Source organism: Xenopus tropicalis, chromosome 3 (assembly GCF_000004195.4).
Source record: "Xenopus tropicalis strain Nigerian chromosome 3, UCB_Xtro_10.0, whole genome shotgun sequence".
Taxonomy (NCBI): Eukaryota; Metazoa; Chordata; class Amphibia; order Anura; family Pipidae; genus Xenopus; species Xenopus tropicalis.
Window position 1 is genome coordinate 40,110,233 of NC_030679.2, and position 17,861 is coordinate 40,128,093.

Consider the following 17,861-nt stretch of genomic DNA (forward strand, 5'->3'; position numbering starts at 1 on the left):
CATTATGCTAAGTGCTTAGTTCCTTTTAACTAAATTGCTTTACCTTGCTGTGGTTTCAGCTCTTATTAAAGCTCTGCTATGCATCACCTTTTTTATGCAGCAAGACAAGGCTGCTCTAAAGGTCAACAACAACAAAAGCTCATTCCAGCTTAGAATAAAAACGGTAAATTGTAACAATTTTCTTTCTTTTTAAAAAAAAAAAAATGTTTCTAAAGTGAACCCCGGCAGTAAGTTAATAAATGAAATGTCAGGCTCAGACAAAGGCAGGCATCTGCGAGCGCAGAGCGAAACATCACAGTTTACCCTGAAAGACACGTACTCCACCAGTTAATAGACAATTATTACATATTAGGCTGTAACAGAACAAAGTGCTTTTATATGTAGCAGTGACAGGATCATGTAGAAATAATAGCAGCTGCTCTCACTGAAAATCACACTGCCGCCACCGCCTATTGCAAGGGCTGCTTTGGTTTCTGAGATAAACTGTTTTAAGGACCCATTAAACGGTTTTAAGGACCCAACTTGTTTCTTGTGAGTGAAACTCATTGCATCTGAGCAACGCATTTACACATCCTAAAATGAATATGGAAGGAAGCAGATTTAAAGCCTCAAAGGGTATTAACCTTTACATCAATATATGTGATTTATAATATATAACTATTGATTTCAATTAGTGATACATGGCTATAACACATCACTAATATTTACAGTGCGATTACAACTCGCTGCATGGTTGTAAATGGAACTGCTTATACAGTATTTGGTCCAGGTACAATGTCAGTTTTGGTGGCTGTAATGTGAACCACAATATTTTGCGACATTCATAGCAAAATTCATATTCATTCATAGCAAGGAATAATGGATAGCCTAAAACCTTTTATAAAATTGCAACATGAGCAAAGCCAAATGGATACTCACAAGTGATTATGTGACAATCTCAACACTCTAATAAAATCATCAGATCAATCCTACATTGTCAGTAAGGATATATCTCTTCTCGCCCCAATTTCCTGTGCACCATGACACAGGCCCTTGGCTTGGTACATCTCCCCTTACTATTAGGTCAAGTCAATTCACAGTAATCCTCTCAGCAATGCAGACTCAGTTCTTTGTGTTTTATCAAACAGTAGAAAGCTGAGCTCACTGAGCTCTTCGGTTCCTCCTCTGTTACCGTGATTAATCATGGCAGCAAGTATTCTTGAAAAAATGTATTCTTGATTAATGAGAATTTTACCAGGGTTTATAAAATCCAAGAAAAACACTTACTGTGCCTATAAAAATGTTAGCAGCCATTTATCAAGGTAACGCGAATACAGAATTTGTTCACTAAACTCTTAACCATACCTGTGCCTTGAAGGTTTCCAGTATGTTACCCAATGCAATAGAAATGGGCAGATTAGGCAAGTACAACTAGATGGTGGAGTTGTAAATCAGGGCGTGATGGCAGGGAATTCAAATAATGTAGAAAATGAAGAGATAACAGGTATAGGACCCATTATACAGAAATCCATTAATAATTTCCTTCTCTGTAATAATAAAACAGTACCTTGTACTTGATGGTAACTAAGCTGCATGAATCCATTATGGAGGCAAAATAATCCTGTTGGGGTTAGCAGACTTAAGGTATGGATATCCCATACCTGTATCAAAATATAAAATGTAAAGCCAACTAACATTTGTAGTTAATGTTTTTTAAAAGGCTGCTCAGACTTACGTGTTTTCTCATTATAAGAAATAATAATAAAGCCTAATATAAAACATATACTATTAATGTATACTATTTCAGGATATATTATCACAAACTCTTGTCACAGACAGTCATAAAAATATTAAGTAATAAAATATTAAACATCTCATTACCAATATGGGTCCATTCCCCAAGGAATTACTCAGTTTGCCTTGGGCCAACCTATAATTTGGCCACTCAGCTTGCTCTCGCCATGAGGCTGCCATAAGGGTCATTAAATCCACAAAAGCAACATCGACAGTGCTGGTACAGCAAAAACTGAGCCAGACATAGAAAAGCAGTGTCGGTCTCCATCTGGTCAAGTTTCTATTGTTGCTTATTGCTATATTATAAGCTTATATTAAATCCATACCATAACCCATATTATTAAAAGGGTAATATACCCCCACTCTAATTTACAAGCCCTTTGCAAGGTATGGCCCCATATAACCTTTATAAAGTTCTTGGTTCCCCAATGTAATTTATAATCTGCAGTGAGCCTATGTAAGTGCCTATTACTGCTTATACTGGCACTAACATGCCACACTTTCAGAGCTGCCCATTAATAGCAAAGGTGACAGGCAGCAACCAGGATGTAAGTTAACATAAAGCTAATGTTTTTGCTCACATTGCACTCTCATGATGGCGCTAACAGCAGTGCAGACCAGCACAAACATGAACGCATGGTCATTACTAATAGGCAAGATATGTGTCTGTCTGAACATGCTGTTTGTAAGGATATGATATTATGCAGGGTGTACTGTGAAATATATATATTCACATATATAATTGTTTCAAATCCACAAATGTTTATCCATCTTAATTTAATCCATTAAATTATATAACGGTACAATGTTTCAGTTACCTGGTTGGACCTTTATGGTAGTTTTGTTGGTACCTGGTAGCACTTGTAAGTGCAGAGACAAGTTCAACAAATGAGACCAGCACTTAAAAAAAACAATAAAAATGATTAGATTCTCAACAGCATGGGAATTAAGAATTTTTATAATTGGAGTGCTGGTGTCATTTGATGAACTGTGTTTTCACCCTGGTAAGGGGTCAAACCATGCACCATTGGAAGAAAATTATTGCCATTATTCTAAGAATATTACATGTCGCATTAGTAAAATAAAAGAAAATATAGGTGCGAGTGTGAATATTGGATAATAAATATGCTTAGAGTTGTCACTTATTTATTTGGGTAAAGCAGTTAAAGAATACATATACATATTAGGTTAAATCATTTTACATTTAGTGCATAAATGATCGTATTTACACAAGCTCTAGATCAGTGGACAATTAACCTGACAGAATACCAATATTACCGGCTGCTCAGATAGCACAATGCTGAATACAAGATTTAAATGGGATTTTTTACTCCCTAACAGATTGTACAAAAACACCTCTTTGTTACCCGAGTGTGTTAAATCTCTTTATAGTAAGAATTTCCCATCTGCCACTACCTTGCTCCAAATGGCTTAAATTAAAAAGAAATGTTCATGTGTAAAAATGTTTACGTTGTCTGTTATACATCTGGCAAATCCACTGGCTTGATTACTAGTTTGAGCTGTAACAATATGTAGTGCACATTTGAACATGACAAATACTACCAGGAACTGATTCAACTAAAGCTGGCCATATATGTAAAGAGCCACTCATTTGGCAATCCAGATCTTAATGCAGGCTGATGCTGACCCACAGGGAGAGGACCATAATGGGCTGCAGAAATCCCCATCAGGCTGATCTATTATGCAGACCCATATATGGCCAGTTATAGTTTAAATGCTCTGCTTTTGGGTGTTTTTTGGAAAAGAAATAGATATATGAACAACTCAACAATCCACCATAAACATTACATACATTTTACCTCTAGCAGTCTGGGTCTAATGGCCTTAATGCCTATGTCAGACAGCTTTTGTGTGTTCCACTATGATGTTCTAATAGGGTTGCCACGTTGGCAAAAATCTATCAAAGGGGGCGGGCTGATGACATTAGGGGGGTGGAGCAGTGACAAACAGAGGTGGGGTCATGGCATGTGGGTGAGCACTGGCCAGATTTTTGTTTCCCAATGATAAAACCCAAACAGACACTTAACCCCAGGAAAACACAAACCGTTTGATTTAAAACCATACAGGTGGCAACCCTATGCACTGATTTTTTTTTGTCTGTAACTAGACATATCAACTCATGTCAATCTGATTTAAGCCCCTCCTCATCCATAGTAACAGGTCCGTCACCCACTGTCAGTAATTTGCACCATTGATATGCACAGAATCATCAGCTGAAGTCCTCAAATATGTTCAGAAGCAGTAGAACAGAACCATTCAATCATCCCTCTGCTAACTGAAGGAGTATCACAAAAAAGACACCAATTCACAAACAACAAATACTTTCCCCTTTTAAAAAAAAAAAAAAAAAAATCCATTTGCAACAAGTATACAATTTTAAAAAGCAGACTGATGATGCTGAAAGTAAAAAATGACTTTCAAATTATATAGCTAAAAAAATCTTTACAGTAAGTATGTAAATACTTAATGGTTTAGTTGTCAGAGTAAGGAAACCTAACAAAGCATAGGAAACCGCATTTTTCTATTACAGCTATTAACCATATTATCCTAACGGGAGGCCAGCAATATGTATTTCAGTATCTAAGTAGCAGAACATTAATGCGACTTGGCAAATAACTGGATTGCATGTATTAATCATTTATAGCAGCGAGCAATTACATTTCTGTTGGAAACATGTTCTGACAGCAACAGAAATAAGGTTTTTTTTTTCGCCAGCGCTCTCTAGAGACTCTTAACCCTTATACTGCTGAAGGGGACTCGCAAACAAAGTAGGAACCCAGGTTAATGCAACAAGCTCATTGAAGATGAAGAGGAAAATATCTGTGCTGTTTCCATGGCGACCACCCCCTCTGAGGATATGGCTGCACTAAGCATTTCAAAGTGTGTCAATGGCTTTGGCTGCTTTCATGATAGATTCAAAATTAGAAACGGTTTCAGATTTCATCAGGAAACTGTAGGGATTGAGCCAAACTAGAGATGGCATTGAGAGCTACTTATAAAGTTATATATTGCTGTCTCTGAGAATAAAGGAATACATGCACAGCAATAGCTACTGGAACGTCACTGTTTTGATTTTCTAACACGTGTTCTCTTAAATAGTAAATATACAGCACAACACATAAAATAAGTCTATAGCCAAGGTTCCCATGTGTCCCAATTTTCCCAGGATTATCCTGTTTTTAAAGACTTGTGCATATTTATTTCAAAGCTTGTCTTGCTGTCTGGGTTTTAGCTTCAATAACTTGTTAAAATGTATAGATACACCTAATTATGGAGGATTTGTTAGTCTGACATAATTTTTGGACATTGTTTAATATTTTATTGGCAGCCCAAGTCACACATGCTGCCAACTATTATCCCTGTTCACTTTGTCCTCCTTCTGTGTCTCCAAAATCTATGAATCCTAACTATAACCTTGCTCCCTCAGGAACCCTATATAGGTCAACATTTCAGACAGGCCAGTCAAAATAGATCATTTGTCAGTTATAAAATCTTTATGATGTCAGCATATTTCGAGTAAGAGAATTATTTCAGTTTGAATTAAATTATTTGTATGTCAGTTTAATTTGCCATTCACATTAAAATGATTGGAACTCTTTATATTTTTAGACCATATCGGCTTCCATGCAACTTTGGAACTGCAACTAGATTTTTATTTTCCATATAATAATAAAGTTTGGCTGCTAATAAAATCCTTAAGGTGATGCAGAACATTTCATCCTAAACTAGCCACGTGTCAGAAGATCTGGAAAGCTTCCAATGCTATTCCCAGTTGGGTTAAGGGCAATTTGTTGAACAATTGGATTTCCTAGAAATGGGAAAACACGTTTTGGGAGGATTTGATGTTTACTGAGTTTTAGAAAGAGCATGCAGGAATTGGTTACCCTTCCTAGACCTAATAGCAGAAAAAGTAAAACTACAAATTGGTAAACCGTTACAGCAGGAGTCTGAAGGCTCAATAAATATTTTAGCCCAAAAACTGCAGCATAATGCAAAAACACAACATGGCTAGGAAGATAAAAAAGACCAGCACTGGTCACAATTTGTGTCAAAGTTTTTAATTTTCAAAAGGGGATACTCAATAGACTCATAAAGAAGAGCTACAGTAGGGTAGATGGTCAACAAAACAATGGAGCAAAGTACAACTTCTTTCCAAGAATGTAGGAAAGGGGTTGCTAGAAACAATGTGTCCATATAAACTGTTAGTAGGGCACCAGTTATAATCATTGCTTATTGAAGTCACTCGTAACAGGATCCATTCTAACGTGTATATTATGAGCAAATTTCTTTAAAATGTAACCATATGCAAGGTTACCGTAGGCCCCTATGATCATGAAGTTGCCTGGTATCTGTGCCCTGGAAGTATCTAGTGGTTACATATCTATTTTTAATGGCTAAGTACTGCTTTTTCTATTCTTATATAGGTAATACATAGATTCTGTAGGGCACGAGTATGAGAGATACAAATAAACAATGCTTTGCAATGATAAAACCCAAATTGGGGCTTAGTTATCAACACTGGGAAAATGTGCTCCTAGTCAGTAACTCATGGCAACCAAAATCAAATTGTTACTTTCATTATTCTACCTGCTGCTGGCTGAAAAACAGCCAGTCACTGATTGGTTGCTAGAGTTACTGCTCACAGGCAAAATTTCCAGTGTTGATAAATGAACCCTAATATCACCAATATATTGGCTCCTGGTGGCTCCTACAAAAGAGAGCATTGCAAATTATTATGGACTATTATGGCATATTAATAATACACTAAGGGACTGCTAATGAAAGCTATGGCTACCCAAGAGGTTTGGGTATATCAGAGCACAGCCTGTTATTACAGCAATAATGTCAGTAACAGACACTAGGGGGCATATTTATTATATAGTGTGTAAGCCAGCGTCACTAATGATTTTGCCCATAGCAACCAATCAGCAATTACATTTGAATCGGTCACCTGCAAGTCAGAAAACAGAAGCAACATCATGGGCAACATAACTGGTGATGTTGGCATGCATACCATAATGAATAAGCCACTAAGAAAGCTGTAATGGCAATTAAAACAATAAGGTGGTTAAAAAAAATATGTTAAATGGTAATTGCTACATTGTCTATGAGTAAGAATCAGAGTGCCTGATCCACAGCAAATATTAGACTACTCTGCGTGTTATTTAATTGATACTGGTAATTACTCTATAGTCTATGCATTATATTCAGCCAAAGGGACCACATAATTTTAAAAGTAAGCATATTAAGTATGACAAGGTTTCCTGGTCTGTAAATGCATGGATGTGGAAGAGGCGGTGATTTAGAACTAGAAATTGCCCGAGCCAACAGAAGCGGGATTTAGAACCATTTAATCCGGAGACCTGGCTGCCAAATCCATTTTAATACTGATAAATATGGAGTAAAGAGGCTCAGTGCAGGAAGCACAAAATAGAGAAAGGAAGGGATTTCAGGCATGCAATTGCTAGTCTGCATGCTGAGACAGAAACAACAAGGGAATATGAACAAAAACCCAATGGGTAAGGTCCAGTCAATTAAATAAACCAATTCACAGAGCTTGCCAGACTCCTGCCTACAAAAGCAAAGTGGGCTTTTGTACTAACATGTATACTTATGTCATTAGCACCAAATTAAGGAAGTAACAGGGGTTTAACAAGCAAAACAGGGCTTAATCAGCAAAAAGGGATGCATTGTCAGATACAGTAATATGCTTATATTGCACTTATGTTTTAATCACATTCAACAATCAAACTCAGAGGTTTGCCACTCTAGCAATATGCCAGTAATGGGAAATGTCAGCTTTCAACTAACACTGGGCACAAACTCAATCTCACAATCTCTAGTCTGAATGTTTAAACAAACAAACAAAAAAAGGAGATTATCATCTGCTTTTATACAGTCAGTATCAAAGAACATATGATGGTTTATTGGCTATTCAAGGGCAGGGGACTATACATTATTAAGGTAAGGCAGCAAACAGAATAAATATGCCAAAATCTTCACATGTATTTTTACAGCAGAGGCAATAGAAATATATTACAGAACCTGCCAAACAACACAATTCTCAAGTTAGCCACCTGTTTGGCCAAGGTTGAAAGCCTGGATTATGTGTGATTTCACCAAAATGATACACAACATAAAAATGACATTCCGCATTTTTGTATAATTATGTGAGTCATGTGTTTTACCCTTTGCCAATTCCCATAGTCAATGAAAAGGTATTCTGGGACTTTTCGACATCAGTGTGGAACAAGATTTCATATGAGTGACCGAACATCTCATGGACCTTACCCATTGGGTTTTTGTTCATATTCCCTTGTTGTTTCTGTCTCAGCATGCAGACTAGTAAGGAAAGGTAAAAGAAATGTAAAGAGTTATGTTGCACAGGTCTTCAATATGATGTTCCTCACCACCCAGACCATAACTCCCACAGTTTTCAGAAAAAACTGCACTTCTATCTGTTGCATTTATCATCTCATGGGTTGATTGATCAGACATCAGCTAACTCACATAATGTGAGGCCATAAAGGTCTCCAAAAAAACATAGGTTCACATAAGCTTCTGGAGGGTGAAGGCATGTAAGCAAAAGACTGGTGTAATATATAATATTATTATGCCATCTTGTATACTTTGAGTTAGGAAAATCCTTTTAGTTTAGGGCAGGCATAACTGTGTGGGCATCTCCATCGCGATAATGCAGGTATGAAGTTTTTTCCCAGTAAATACAAGGCAGAATATCTCATGGAACTAGGTAGAACACAAGGAAAGGAAGAACAGACAGAAGTAACTGCTTTAGTACAGATATCTTATAGTGTTTGCTAAGAAACACTCTGAAAATACATGTTAAGATTTCTAATGATATTTAGTTATCGTAGGACCAAGCTTGTCCTGAAACTATTGTTTAAAAGTACAATTTGTCCATCAACAAAAATGACCATTTCAACCGATATCATCTAGTTGAAACTAGGAAACTACCTGCTTGGTCCCGCAAACTATCGGACAATGGGCAGATTTCATTGCTAACAAGGAAAAATTTTCAAACCTGCCCAATCGATTTTCGGATATCGGATGAAAAATCACTAGATGTGCGATCATTCTGTGCCCACTAACCTTATGATAATTTGAAAGATTCATCAAATTGCATTGAAATTAGTCATAAGGGAGAGAATTAACGTGTATGGCCACCTTTAGAAACCTTTAGTCTTCTAAATCATAACTATCAGCTATGCTTTTTAAACCAGATGGTGTGTGATCTATTACTCTCCTTTCTACATTTGCTAATGATTTTCTCTAAGCAAAATATTTTCAAATTATCCATGAATAGCCAACATATCTAATTCATGAATTTCATAAATAAGTACACTTTCTCCAAAATCCTTAATGCTCATATTGTGCTAAAAGCAATGCATTAATTAAACCCTTTGTTCAGGGGAATAACATGGGTGTAACATTTTTTTAAGGTCATAGACTGTGGCGAGACAACAAAATTTCCCAAAATGCTGTGTGTCTAGATGCAAGAGTAACAGAGATGGAAGCAAGATTGGGTGACATACCCAAAATCACACACTATTGATTGCAATTGATTTTTTTCCTCCTCACTTAAGGAAATTGTGTGAAAAACAATTCCGCTGCATTAAGCCCAGCATGATACTTATGTTCTGTCATGGCTTATGTTCTGATGGCAGCAATACATCGCTCCTCACAGCAGGTATTAAATCAGGCGCACGCTGGGGGGAAGATGGACTTTGGGCGCTAATATATAAACATATACATAGATGCGAATCATCGTAAGCCTGAAGCTGCTTCTGCATCTACTCAGGTGCTGAGGTGGGAGGTCCATTGCTAGGCAACACAAGTCATGCTCCTCTGACTCTGGTGATAACCTCCAGCTAAGGTGGGATACAACTTCAATGAGATCCAGGAAGCTTCAGATATCAATGAAATGTACAAACCTCTAAAATTAAAAAAAATGAGGTTTAAAGAGATTCTATTGTACTTATTTCCTGAGGTTGTCATTTTCTATTTTAAGTTCTGTTAACTTATTCAGCATATCTATAAAATTACATATTTTCACACTGTTGTGCGTGGGGAGTTTCTATTCCTTTACTTATCTCACCAATATATAAATTATGCCAATGGTACAGGCGGCATGGGGGTGTAATCTGATTCCCAAAATAACTACAATAAAAAACAAATGGTAAAAGTAAAGGAGGAATTCAAGATATGCACCAAAAAAGAGCAAAAATATCCATGCTAGATCAATATAAAGTGCATAAAGTACTTCAATTAAAAGATATTAATGTATACATATTCTAAGTGCATATCATAGGCGTGCCCCCTTCATTAAAAGCATAACAACACAGGAGGTAATAGGCATGTTATTTTTAATCCAGTAATAATCCACTGATCATAATAACAGCTTTGATACAGTCACATGTGCTATATGGGGTGAATGCCTAATTACTTTGTTATACAGAGATTCTTTCTTAGATTGATAATTATATTGGTAATACTTTTCAACTTCAGCTCCTACCTGCTTAAGGCTACAAAAGAGTCATTTACACTTTAAACCCAATAGAATTGGTTTGCCCCCAATAAGGAATAATTATATCTTAGTTGGGATAAAGTACAAGGTACTGTTTTATTATTACAGAGAAAAATGTAATCATTTTTAAAGTCTGAATGACTTGCTTATAACAAAGTCTGCGGTAGATGGCCTTCCAGTAATTCAGACGTTTCTGGATACTGGGTTTCCAGGTACCAGATCTCATACCTGTATAAGCGATTTGATAAAAAGACAATCTTTGGTGATGCCAGGTCTGATGGAGTAATATTCTGCATTAATCTGACTTCAGATAAATGACACACCTTTATAAATATTATAAATCTTACCTCTTTCTAATGATAATTATTTGTGTGACTGTGATACACACAAAAGGACAAGAGAGCTTTACAAATAAGCCAGCAAATTTTTTTAACTTGTTTATAATCGAACAGTTTGTGATTTTTTTTTTATTCGAAGCAACATTTTTGTCCTTTGACCATAATTGGTATCGCTGGTGTAGAACCAGTAACGCACCTAGTTATAATGAATATTTTCAATTATAGAAGATTTTACTGTATTCAGATTACCATAGTGACCCACACTAACCAACACAGGGACCCATTTTTGGTCCTTTAGGTTAAGAATCCCTGAGTTAAAGTTTTGGGAAGCACCTGCATTTCATATCATATTTGTTGCATGTCCTGAATATTGGCATGGATGTTTTGCAATACAATACAATAAGGACTAATTGCAAATGTGTATGATTCTTGTCAAAAACCCAGCCAAAGGGTTAAACACAATATCCATTATTTTAAGCACAATCCGCAATTCCAATTATTGATGTTAATGTCTGTGGGGGATACAAGTGTCCCTTCATTAAACAAATATACACTTATTCCTGAAAGGTTCCCGAAAGGTTCAGAAGGTTAACAGACCAGAAGACAGATCTATATTCCCATATTTTCAGTCCAATTATACTGCTCTCATCAAGAGATAAACCCCACTCAGCGGAATTACAAGAGTAGCCCGGAAGCAAACAGGAGTGAGTGACCATCAAGTTCATTAGCAGAGAGAGAAAGGGACAATGGAAAGCAGCCTAATGACTACAGAATATACACAATAGGGTATTGAAATGTGCAGGAGATGGACATTTTTCATTTACAGGTAAAAAAGATGCATAACAAAAACAGATGCATATTGCCCTTCACCTGAATAACATTTAACTAAAGGCTCTGGTTGTCAGGCCAACGCAGGGTACTTGTGTAAAAGGACAACTTATCTGCTGATTATACGCCAATTACTGCACTCTTTAAATGTCAGTCTTCTGCATCTGCTGTGGGCGATTATTCAGAAACACAAAGCAAACTGTCATTGGCTAAGAAACTGTATATAAACCACCTTAACCTATAAAATGATGTCCCTATGTCTATAGTTAGGGAGGGCAGAAAAGGTTGGCCACCCAACATAAACACATCTCCAGTCAATTACAAGGGTACCGCTACGCTGGCAATGCCGCTGCTAATATATATAATAACAGAAAATACCAGGCCCAGGGCAGTAGTTCACACATTGATACTATCAGCTACTTCCTGGAGCATAATTAAAGCCATTTTTTGGCAAATATAGATGACAGGGAGATATCTGAAGCCTAAATACAAGGGCAATCATTTAATTTAACCCTGTATTCACCAAACATAAAATAAACTGGAACATGCGACATACTTTCCATCAAGGCTTTTTTTTTTTTCCTGTTGCTGAGATAGTAAGTAATGGGCCACGCTTTAGCAAACTAACATTAATGTTGAATTTTTCCATAATAAAATGTGCAACTCGTTAGTTCTGGATTAATAGCAAAGTATGATTATGTGTCCATAAAAATCTTTTAAAGGGCTATTAGACGTTACACCTGTAATAACGGAACAGCATGTTAATTATGGCAATAAGTGTGGGGTCTGGAGATTCTCTTTGAGAATAATTGTTCTCACTTTGTGGAAAAAAATGAACAGCTGCTTTATGGTGTATCAAATCATCTCACTAGGTAAGATGGCACAATTAGAGCTAAGCAATGGAGCTCATTCCTTGTAGAGCAGGGGCGCATCTGGGAAGATGGGAGCAGCTTTATGATGGCTGCACAGTGGTTCCCTCTGCAGTGTTTAGCCAAAGGACAGAGCTTACAGATTCCCTCAGCTGAAATGGCAGAGTCAATACTTAGCTCCATCGAAGAAGAGCGGATCAATTGGATTAACTAATGCACAATGACAATGTAGTTAATGAAACTGGAAAAAAAATTGTCCATCAAATTCAATCGTCACTCAAAGAATTCACAGTTTTTAGCTGAGCCATATGAAAGCAAATTATAATAATGCAAAAATGTGTATGAAGCAATCTCCATTTTGCCTCTGGGTGCCATCCATAATGGCAATCAGAACAGGTAATGGATTACTATTCACAGACTGTAGCTTTCTTAACATCTATGTCAATTAGCTAGGAGAAACCCTTACAACTTTATGTTTATTATATATAAAATGTCAGTATATTCTCTGGGTGAATATCTTGTCCATTACACTGAAAAACCAAAGATATTGATTTAAACAGTTCTCTAATTGAACTGTTTTATGCATAAAAAAAACTTTGGAACGCTAATTATAAAAGGACAAAAAAGAAATTCCATCAAAAGCCAAGTTTATGAGGCTCATGAATAACAAAAGGTGTAGATCGGCCTTTTATATTGGTCAAACCTGTCAATATTTATATTATAGGAATGTTGAAAGACTATAAACAACATTGTTAGTCTTGAGCTCATCAACTGCAAGTAGGGGATTCACTGCCCACTCATGGAGAAGCAAGACTTAGCATTGCTACTTAATAATATCCATCCTTTGTCTGCAGAATGGGGAGGCATGGTCGCCATGACAACAGGCAATAACAAAAAAAGGAAAGTAAAGACAGGAAATGCATGATAACTGCCGTCTCCATGGAAACCGGTTAGGTTAAATCATTATTAAATCACGCTCAGCCATCAGTTTGAAAATATTACCTCCACCCGGCAACATTTAACATGCCAGACACACTCTTATCAGGATTAAACATTTAACACATCAAACATACCTGGACTTTAATAAGAAGGACCGATTAAACACTGATGAGCAAAATGGATGTAATGAGTACATTTTAGCCTTTATACTATGGCTCATTATGTATACCACATTTGCACTGAATTGTAAGCTCAACAAGCAGGGACTGTATTAATCAGCACTTTTCTATGTATTTTGTATGTTTTAAATATACACCCTTCTATTGTACAGCATTGAATATGAGTATGCTTCTGCTTTATACATAGATTTTTCTAACAATATTTAAAACCACTACCATTACCTTTGCCATATTAATCTTGTCAGGTAACTTCATCAATACAGGGCACTGACACTTTTGTTATTGTTTTAATATTTATAACATTTCTACTCATGTAACATGAGAAAATTGGGGTTACTCGGGGTTACATTGATGCCAGCATTGATACATTTCCCAAATACATTTTGATGGCTTGCCATGAAGGAATAGAATAAGTAAATGCAATATATGATCGTACAGGTCTCAGTATTAAACTCATTATTATTATTGTTTGTTTCCAAACTGTAGTACTGTAATACTTTGTTATTTCATTTCTGCTACGGATACTGCCAAATCTGATATGTCATTTTATTTCAGGTTGATCTTTGCAATACCTAGTATCAGTTTAGTTGTGTACATTCATTTGGTTTCTAGGGGTCTATGTAGAAGTAAAATAATGCTTATTAATACATACACCTCACACTTAATAATGGGTCATACTTTGTGCATATAAAACTGTCCAACCCAGAAACCAATTTACTCATGAAACATGACTGACTGACTGATGTGGATGTGCATTGTTAATCTGAGCTTTAAAGTGATTCAAGCATGGCCCTAGAGTAGGAACTATGTACCTCTGTAGCTAATAAATGCAATTCTCTAAAGCTAGATCAGCATAGCTGGCCATATAGGATGGGGTGAAATTAACTTTAGCATTACTGCATGTGCTTTTGAAATTCAGTAATAAGTTTTAATAACATACTGTAACAAAAAAATGCAAATACCATCAACCCTAAAACCTAAAAGGAAATTATCTTATAAGCATAATATATAGTTAATATAGAAACCCAAAGTTGAACCAACCCCTACTGTCTCTGTATATGATGCACATTGTGCATAAATAAGGATATTTATAAACAGAAACAAATATAAATGTAATGCTTGATACTTTGAGCCTAGCAGACTAGTCCTCCAACTGATCTGATTGTTTTAAAAAGACAAATCTGATTCTTTTGTAAGGGTGTTGCGTTCAGCAGCATTAAATACCTAAAAGGGGCAAGCATTTCATTAATGTTAAGGCAGTGCATGTTTTTGACCGAAATATGATTTCCGCCTAAAAACATAATGTAAGAAAATAGATTTCTAAGCAAGCTAGAGCCCTAGCAAGCCCAGGCTGGTATAAGTTGCCAACTCTAGAACAAGTCAGTAACTTATTGGCTAAATCAACATTCTGAGCTGCCTCTATCTGGCCCACCAATTAAGTGGTCAAATCAGGCAAAAATCCACTTATGTGGCAACCAGGGCATCATAAATCATGGGGCCACTTGTTTATTGGCCACTTGTTACCATGATTCTGCCCCCAAAATGCCAGGGTTATTGGTTCCCCTGGGAAGTGGGACCTGCCAAATAAATTGAATGGGAACCCAATTAAGAAAAGCTAAATAGACCCATTACATCCATAATGTCCATTATCTGTCCCAAAATCTGCCCACTCCCCTTTGCAGCATGTTAGACCCTCATGTTCGTCATGTTCCCCTTACCACAGGAACCCAAACTGGACTATCCCTATCCCACCCTAATTGCAGCCCTGAGTTTAGCCAATGGCTGCAGAGATTACTACCTTGTGTAGCCTGTGATATCACTTTGGTGCTAACTCTAGCTATATCTGTAGCCCTGAACTGAAGCAGTTTTAGCAGCTTCCCTGCACTGCCAGGATAAATCCAACATTCTCTCATGATGTGTTAAGAATTGATCCCATTGCGTTCCCCTGCCACAGTGCCTGAATGTTGCACATAGCATTTTGATTTAGAATCAGTGACCTTGTGTTCCATCCTCAGTTCTCAGTAAATTGCAAACTGTGTAATTATACTGGGACTGCTGCCAAACTCAAGACAGTTGGTTCAGTAGGTGCAGAATGTGGGAATGAACACAGTTACATTGAAAATATACATTTCTCTTGACACGGTCAGACAGTAGGCATATTGGCAAATTCAGTACATTGGCAATTCAACATCGCTATGTACTAAGTTAAACACAACTGCTACATAGTAATCTACAAATAGCTAAAGACTTTGCAAGCTACACAATTTTCAGACCATCAGAACAACAGTGTTGAGAGCAAAGGCCAAGGACCGGCCTATGACAAAGTAGAATACTTAAATCAATGATGAGATTTATAGGAGAGAAGGCTGGAATGCTAATCAGAGTGGCTGAAATGAAAGGTCACAGGTTACACATTGCTCTGCCTGGTGGCGATAAGAAAAAGATGTGATAAGAGAAAGTGGTTTCCAGTGGGTACAGGCACATATAACACCTAATTATTATTATTTCCCTGATTTATATGAGGGGATATGCCATGGTGCTAAGGAGATTATACATTGTTCTCATATGTCCCTGCCCCTGTGGAGCTTACAATCTAAGGTCCCTATCACATTGACACACTATGGTCAGGGGACAGCAATGTTAATTGGAGGAATCTGTGCAGACCGTGGTTGGTTTTGGTGGGCTATATGGGCAGTATTTAAAGGCAGTATTCTTCAATACAGAAAACATGCCTAAGCTACAAAAGACACAGCAAATCCTTTCCACGTTGATACCAATCTCATTTCTATGTGTGTCCAAAGGGAAACTATACCACTGAACACTGCAGGTTTCTATAAAAATATATTGCATAAAACAGCCCATATGTAAAACCTTGTTTTACATATATATGTATATATATGAAATATGTTTCTATTAATATGTGCCACTAGGTAATCTTAAATCAAAAACTGCCATGGACAGAGCTTAGTCTCTTATTCACACATTTCTGTTAGACCTGTATTATGTCCTGTCTTTGAGGGAGTGCATAAAGCATCACAAATTGGTGGCTCCAGGTAAAAGGTGCGTAAGGGCAATGTTTAATGGCATTTATGCCAAATTGATAAGATTCTTTAGTAGGCCACTTATTATGATATAAATTATTTGTTGGTTAACTTATTCTGACCATCAGAAGGTTGGTATGGTTTTCCTTTATGGGCAATTGTAAATGGAGAGATTTGTTTTGCTGCCTACACAAATTCCAGTGGGTGGTAAAAAGCTAGGAATTGCTCTTGTATTTACTTTATAGATACTATACTTGCTTGGACCCTGTCAATAAACTCACAAAAAAGCAATTATTGCTCAGAAAAGCAAGCTGCCCGGTTTTCAGCATTAACTGTCTAGCCCTTGAGTGCAGAGCAAAATACTGAGAATATTCCATAGATGCCATAGAAAGTCCTTATGTCAGGGCCTATTCTGAAATAAGAATAAGAATAAACCCAGTCCAGACCTTGTAAGTACTAACACACAAAGAAATTCCAAGTATACATTTATGATAGAATAACCAATCCTCTAGCACATGAAGTTCAACATTGTAAGGCAGGCAGTGAAGCAATGGGCAGAGCTTTTTGTCCATTTCATTAAATCAGCACTGGCAATAGCCCAATAGCTACAATGTCACATGTTTGAATTAACCATCAATCAAAGCAGTTCAAAGGTCAATAGAACCAAATGAAACAAAATGTTTCAATAACCTACATGTATTTATAACTTGTACTTTGCCTAAATTTCACGCTAAAATAAATATTCTAACCTGATGCTAATATGAGACCTTCAACAGTGGTGACATTACTATGCTCAGTGCTCTTTAATTAGTTGTTTTACTTAATCGTACAATTTGGCTAGTATAAATGGAATCCTGGGGACATGGAAAATAACCAAAATGCAGAAGCAGATGTTCATTAGTCTGAAAACTCACAGACAGAGGGGATTTAATTAAATTGATCCTCACAAGAAATTACACAGATCTGGTGAATGTTCTGTTTCTCAAGAGTAAGCCTTGACTGAAACCCAGACAGTGATTCCTGAGCAGGCATAGTGTTAACAGACATTAGTGGGAGAACAAATGGGAGAGATAATCCTCACTCTTGATTTGAGGTCACAGCTCAGTGATCAGGTAGCTTGGATTAATGGCGCCATGATCTATTCTTAGCACAGAAATCTCCAATATTTAATTTGGTTCGGCTTCAGCCTTGACAATTAAAGCAATAGAGAACATCTTTCAGAGACCTTAAAAAAAACCCAAATCACTACAATAGCTGCTAAATATTATCCCTTTTTTCTATTGTAGATGTTATATTCATTAAAATGAGAGCGTATTAGGAGTAACCTG

At 36.7% G+C, this 17,861-nt stretch overlaps 1 protein-coding gene across 3 annotated transcripts in view; it reads right to left on the reverse strand.

The window, feature by feature from the left end:
• ppp2r2b (protein phosphatase 2 regulatory subunit B, beta) overlaps positions 1-17,861 on the reverse strand; it is a 181,195-nt gene that overhangs the window by 44,737 nt on the left and 118,597 nt on the right.